At 52.1% G+C, this 7,058-nt stretch overlaps 1 protein-coding gene across 1 annotated transcript in view; it reads left to right on the top strand.

Moving 5' to 3' along the window:
• The first annotated feature begins 1,402 nt into the window (after nucleotides 1-1,402).
• The window catches only part of FBXO41 (F-box protein 41), a 54,729-nt gene continuing 49,073 nt past the window's right edge, over nucleotides 1,403-7,058 (top strand). Inside the window, exon 1 of the mRNA XM_030565199.1 lies at nucleotides 1,403-2,009. The gene's annotated coding sequence lies outside the window, so the exon portion shown is untranslated. The remainder of the gene's footprint in view (nucleotides 2,010-7,058) is intronic.

Below are 7,058 nucleotides of genomic sequence, written 5' to 3'. Positions count from 1 at the left end.
GGAGAAGTGACTTGCCCACAGGGCCAGCTCCAGCTTTTCTGAGGCCCCAAGCGGCAAAAAAAAAAAAAAAAAAAAGCGGCAGCTCAAACAGGAAGAGACGGAATGAGGGACCCGCCGCCGAAGACCTGGTTGTGCCACCCCTTTAAATTGGCTACCCCAAGCACCTGCTTCCTACGCTGGTGCCTGGAGCCGGCCCTGCTTGACCAAAGTCACAGCGGCAGAACCAGGATGAGGTACCAGGTCTCCTGACACCCAACTCAGTGCCTGGGCCCCTAGGCCTCAAATGCTGAGCACTGTGGCTATTATAAATGACCGTTATTGTCCTCATTCTGGATTCATCCCGTGTCACAGGTGTGCTCCGTGCTTTATACCGAACTAGAAAAGCCCTGGTGCTTGCCCAGAGGGGTTTATCATGCTGATCACACTTTGCAGGGTGGGTGAAGGTGAATGAGCGAGTGGTGGTAAAAACCCTTCTGTGGGTCAAAAGCACCAAAAATAAATGAATGTCTGTGAAGTGCTTTGGAGAGGGAAGGGTTAAATTGTATCACTGTAGTGACCTGTGTTTGTCTCGCTGCCATCTACTGGAGGGAACCAGAACAGTGTGCCATAGCCCCCTACACTATTAAGAGCAAGGGAGATTCTCCTCAGCTCAAGTAGCAGGGTTCCTGTGCTTGTGCACAGGGGGATCTGAGCCCTGGCTACTGTGTGATGTGCAGCCCATGACAACTGTAATTTGAGAATCTCCAGTAAGTTAGAGCAATATGGGCCCTATGACACACACTTCATCTAACAGAGGGCACCCCCGTGCTGTCCACTGCAGGGCCACAAAGCTACTTAACTCTTCCCTGGCACTTTCCTTCCCTGGGCAGCGGTTCCCTGAGTTGGGAGATGGAGCGTGTTGCATTATTGATCCCTTCATTATGACCTAACCACGCAGTGTTTTACCGGGGTCAGGCTTCGCTTAGATCAGGCAAAGCCGCACGTGGGCAAGGGAGGCGGACACGGGTAAATGAATAAGAACCAGACATTTAAAGCAGGGTGATTGGCAGCTAGACCAAATACAAAATAACCCGGCAGGTGCCGTTCCAAGTTGCAGGGGATCCCAGCCAGGCACCTTGGGTGTCACCTCCTCACCCCTGCACCCCCCCCTCGCCAGGCACCCCCGCAGCCCCAGAGCCAAGGGACCTTGCAAAGGGGGGGGGGGGATTTCACCTTCCTCGAGCATGGCCTGGCGAGTTTGCAGACGCTCCCTCGCCTGGGGGCCCATGTGGCTTGTCAAGGCGGATGGAGGGAGGGAGGCAGGGCGCCCCTGCGGGGGGGTGATCGAGGGGCGGCGGGAGCGCGCTGCAGCAGGCGGAGGCAGAGCTCGGAGAGGCAGGCCGGGGGGAGAGAGGAGCACACGAGGCAGACTCCGGCTGCAGAACCGGCAGGGATGCGGCGGCGGCTGCATCCTCCTCCCCGGCGCTCCCCGGGGCACAAGCGCAGTCCAGCGTGGGAGCGGCTGGGAGTCAGGTGCAATCACAGAGCTCTGCTTCCCCGGCCCTGGGGTCTCCCCTGCCCCGGCTCCTCTCGCCCAGCTGCCGCTGCTCGCCTGGAAATGGAGGTTTCTCCGCAGCGAGCTGGGCGCTGCTGAATTCATCACACGCCGCCTCCTCCTCCTCCTCCTCCCGGGGGTGTGTGTGCGCGTCTGGCCCCGCAGCCCCTCGGATGCGGCCAGGCTTCCAGCGCCCACCAACAAAGGCGGGGGGCAGGACAGCCCTAGCCAGCGGTCCCCTCCCTCTGGCGGGCCCCAGTCCCACCCTCTCTCGGTTCCGGCGGCTGGGGGATTGCTGCCCTCTCTGGAGGAGCCGGGGACAGGTATGGATTGAGCAGCGTCCCGGGCATTGGCATCATCCGCCGCCGCGCACCAGCGAGCCCGGCTCCCCGGGGAGAATTCGGGGGGCTCCTGGCTGCATCCCCCCTCGGAGCGGAGCGTGGCCGGAGGCGGGGGGCAGCGCACCCGCTAGCAGGTAAGGAACGCACCGATCCCCAGTTTGTTTAAAATGTCTTGGCGGAGTGGATGGGAAATCGGCACGTTACATGTGCGGGAGAAATGCACCGGAAAGGGAGACTGAGGCTCGAGGATTTCATTTTCAGATTAGATCAGCACACACGTTTATTGCACACACACACCCTGTATGTGCGCTGACACAGGGGTGGTTTGCGCTGGGTTGCAATGAAACAGCGAAGATGCTGCTGCTTTTTGCTAGAGCCTCCAGAAGGTGGGAAGAAATGGAGGTAAACAGAGGCTGGGGTAACCAGTAGCAATCGCATGCTGGATGTATGAAGCAAGATCTTTTCTTCCTTCCCCTCCACCCCCATTCTGCTTGTAAAAAATAAATAAATAACCAGGCAGTCATTTCTAGATGGATGGTTTGCATGATTCTCTGCTTCGCTGGTAGTTAATTTAAAAACATAACCGATTTGTAAGACCGAATAATTGATAGAATAATACTGGTGTCAATTTCATTTTCAAACCAGCTTTTCCCCGGGTAGTGAGCTCAATCTGCATGCATGCACGGTAACGCATTGTCGATGATGTTAATGGTAGGAATGACTCTGGTCTTGATTCTATTAAATCCGGAGCATTGTTCATGTTATGAAGAGACAGCTTTTATGGTCACGATGTAAATCTCACTTGCTGATGACCATCTGTGCATGTCACCCATAGGAGGGGAGCACCCGCATCTTGTCATCTCTCAAGATACAGAAAAAGGGCCAGATTCTGCCCTCCAGTTACACCAGCATAAATCAGTAAAAACTCCCTTGGTGCTGATGGAGCTACCCTAATGTAGGAGGAGATTAAAGCCAAAAAGCGTCTGGAAGTATGAAAGACACTATTACAATAAAGTTATAGGCACTGTTATTGTTTGTCATGGAGTCACATCAGCAGACTGTAGCAAGCAGTAACTTGTGATAGTACTATATTAAAATGTAGAATAGCTGATTTGTGTAACTCCCGCAAAATCTAAAACCAAGCTGGTGAAGGACCAGAATGTAAGCGTCCAACTTGGACAATACAAATATCTGGGGGGCGGGGTGCTATAAATTCTTCCAGCGTAAATGATAGGGGTATTTCTTTCCCTGGATGGTTTTCACTAAAAATGGATCTCCCAAGCCTCATGACTTCTGTGGGAGACCCAGTCCCATTTTTCCAAAGCATTCACCGAGCCAAAGTAAAATCACTTAGTGCAGTATCCCCAGAATCCGGTCTGAATGGTGCTGTGCTACATATTTCCCAAAATTAACGATGAAACTCAGGTTGTCACATGGAAACTTATGCGGCCTTGGTATCTGTCCATCGCCATGGGAAACTGTTTGGGAGACAGACATGTCCACAGCACGGGAGAGAGAGTCCGTAAATAAGATGAGACTGAGATCAATGGAGTTCTCAAACAATTGCTTTAATGAAATGGGGGGTTGAGAGAGAGAGGGCAGCTCACATCAGCAGAGTGGCTTTTTGGTGAAAGATTCTTATGGTGATTTAACAAGCTAGAATTCCCAGGGCGTCCCTTGGTTAAACAAGTGCAGCGCAGATGAAGGCAGGAGAAAGCAGTTAAGACTGATAAATGGGAGCCTTGGGCTTCGAGTCTGTGTAGATCCAGAATGGAATTTGGTGCCTTGGGTGTTTTCATCTCACCCCTCACTCTTTGGCCGGCTGCAAGTTGTGAGCTGGGAGCAGAGTCCAGGTGGAAGTGCTGGCACGTTTGGAAAGACATGGCCCCAGCTGCACCTTCCACTCGTACCTGCTCACTGGACTGACACAGCGGGGTTGTCACTCCGGTCAGCCCTGCTCAAACAAAGCCAGCATAATGGCTGGCCCATTTCCAGTTGCAAAATCGTCCTTGCTGGCACTGGCGTGGGCCCTGGAGAGGGCTCGGTGGGATTTGCTGAGCCTTGGTGTGCTGGGTGGTGCTGGCACCAGCAGTTAGAACGATCCTTTTCTGGCTTTGAAAGGGAACACATCTGATCTGGAGTTACCAAGAGGGAATAAACATGGAGCCGGGTGTTTTTCCAGAACCTCAGGGACTTTCTTAGAAATAGTGGGTTGTCAGCAGTGTCTGGGAGGGACTTTGCAGGCTCTTGGGAAATACATCTGAGGCAGGGATAGGCAATTAGTTTTTGTCGCGGTCCAAAGTCCTTGGTCAAGGTCCAGGTTCCAGAGAAAATAATTATAAAATAACAATGATGATAATAATTAAATAAAAAAGATTTTGGGGTCTGTTCAGCTGTGTCTGGCAATTCTGATTTGGCCGCAATCTGTCTGTTGACTGCCCATCATATAAGGAAACTTAACTGGATGAGTCGCCCTGGCTAAACTCCTGAAGTCCTGGCCTCTGGGCAGGGCCGGCTCCAGGGGTTTTGCCGCCCCAAGCAGCAAAAAAAAAAAAAAAAAAAAGCAGAGATCGCGATCTGCAGCAATTCAGCGGGGGATCCTTCGCTCTGAGCGGGAGTGCTAAATTGCCGCCAAATACCTGGACCTGCTGCCCGTCTCCGGAGTGGCCGCCCCAAGCACCTGCTTGCTAAGCTGGTGCCTGGAGCCGGCCCTGCCTCTGGGTAACACCTGGGGTGGATTGTCCGAGGCTTTGGTCGTCTCAAAATCCTGGTCAGGAGTATGGAGTATGGAACATCCTAGGATACAGAGGGATCAAGGACAAACCTTCATTCACAAAGTGCCCTGAGTGCCTTCGACTAACGGCACAGTGGTAAAAACCCTCTCCACCCTCGCATCCACCATGGAGCTAATGCGGTTCCATGGGCCGGGAAAGCGGAGGCTGGCCACTGGCATCCCATCCTTGGGCTCTGTGACTCCTGAATACCCTGGAACCGGAGGCCAGGGGGGTGGTCATGCTGGAGGAAGGCCAGGCTGGGGCAAAGCTGTTGCTCTGTGGCCACAGTGCCAGTTCTAGCATCCCACCAGGTTACTCAGCCGGAGTGCTGGGGCCAGGATCGGGAGCTTGCAATGGAACTGGGCAGCACGCTAAAAACTTGCATGAGTTCCTGAGGGAATCGTCTGGACACCCTTTGTCCCTGTGGGTACAGCTTGTGCCCCCCTGCCCTATACTCACAGAGGAAGCTGTACTTGAGCAAGGCTTTGCCACAGGAGAGAGACCACTGACTTCCACCCGTCTTCCATGGGTACCATAGTCCATGGGGTCCCATATCCCTGGCTCTGGATATCTCCGCTCTAGAATGGGTACCTTTTCCACTGCTCAGCCATCTGGGTTCTGCCTGCTGAGGTTGTCCTTCATGCACCGGGTGGTGTGTCTGGCCCAGGGCCTCAAGGCGACAGACGCTGAATTGAAGAAGCAAATCTCTTGTAACTCCGTGTAAGGCGGGAAGGGAGCTGTTGATGTGTGAGTGCTCCCCCATCAGTGACGAGGTGAGCCTGGGGGTTGGTTAACGTAGGTTCACCTTCCCATCTAGGGGAGGGCTGAGGAAGGGAATAGATTGTTCTTGGCTGCTGTTCGGGTCTAGCTCCAGCGTATTATTGTCTATAATAAACAACTGAGCCAGTGCTGTTAACACCCTGTAAAGGCCCCCAAATGGGGTAGGATGAAAAACTGGCTCCTTGTAATTTTTTTCTTTATTGTGAATCATAAAAGACAGCTCACTAGGCTGGGTATTCGGAGGGGGAGTCCCTCCTCCCTCTCCTTAATGGTGTTAAGTTGAGAGGTGCTCAAGCCACAGAATATGGCTGTGGATCTGGGACTCTCTGAAGTCTGCAGGAATTCGGATCTGGGGGATAGTCTAGGCCTGTGCCTTTTCTGTCATCTGTGGCTTGTTTTTCTGCTTCTGTTTTGTTTTTAATATTGGAGACATTCCCGAATTGCTGGTTGGGTTTACATTAGGTGCTGTGCAGTGGGTCTATCTGGAGGATATTCAACAGACTCTGAGTAGAAGGGATGAGTCTGTGGTTAAGGCACCAGACTGGGACACAGAAGGTCTGGGTCCACATCCTGCCTTTGCCTGACAAATGTCCTGACTTGATCAGAGCCCCGAGTCCATCCTGTCCACTAGCCTGGCTCTGATAGAGGCCAGAACCAGATGCCTCAGAGGAAGGTGTAAGAACCCCACAGTGGCAGATGTAGGATAATCTGCTCCCCACATAAGGCATCACCCTGATCTTTAATAGCTAGAGATTGGCTTAAATCCAGAAGCATGAGGTCTAATATCCCTTCCAAAATGTTTAGTATTAATTATAACAAGAATGTCCAGAGTTGTTATCCATGTAAATGTCCCATCCCTTTGTGAATCTGGTTAAATTTTGTTACACCTTGTGGCAATGAGTTCCACAGTCTAATTACACATTATGTTTGGCTTTGAATGTGACCACCTTTTATTGTATTGTATTTGACTGTTCCCTTGTTCATGTCAGAGAGAACAGAAGCTCCTGATCTCCCTTCTCTGAACTATTGTATAGGGCTGGTCTACACTACGGGGGAAAATCCATCTCAGATACACAACTTCAGCTACGTGAATAACATAGCTGAAGTCGAAGTATCTAAGATCAAATTACTCACCGTCCTCACGGCACGGGATCGATGTCCGCGGCTCCCCATGTTGACTCCGCAGCTCCATTCAGGTTGGTGGAGTTCCGGAATCGATATAAGCGCGTTCGGGGATCGATATATCGCGTCTAGATGAGACACGATATATCAATCCTCGAGCAATCGATTGCTACCCGCCAATAGGGCAGGTAGTGAAGATGTAGCCATAGACTCTTCTCATGTCTCCATCTTATTTGTTTCAAAGTAACAAGTCCCAGTGTTTTCAATCGCTCCTCACAAGAGGGTTTCCTCAAGCCCTTGATTCTTCTTGTTACCCCTCTCCGAATGCTCTCTAGTTCTCCAAAACACTGCTGTGACCTTGGCCAGTTCATTGAATCTCTTTGTGCCTCAGTTCCCCGTCTGTAAAGTGGGTCATGATGCTTCCTTTCTCCCACCCTTTTCCAGTCTGATCTGTTTAGATTGTGAAGCCCTCGGGGCAGGGAGCGTCTCTTACTCTGTGCCTGTAGC

The sequence above is a fragment of the Gopherus evgoodei genome, chromosome 5 (genome assembly GCF_007399415.2).
Source record: "Gopherus evgoodei ecotype Sinaloan lineage chromosome 5, rGopEvg1_v1.p, whole genome shotgun sequence".
Lineage (NCBI taxonomy): Eukaryota > Metazoa > Chordata > Testudines > Testudinidae > Gopherus > Gopherus evgoodei.
The sequence above is the reverse complement of the archived record's forward strand: the minus strand, read 5'-3'. Positions and strand labels throughout refer to the sequence as shown.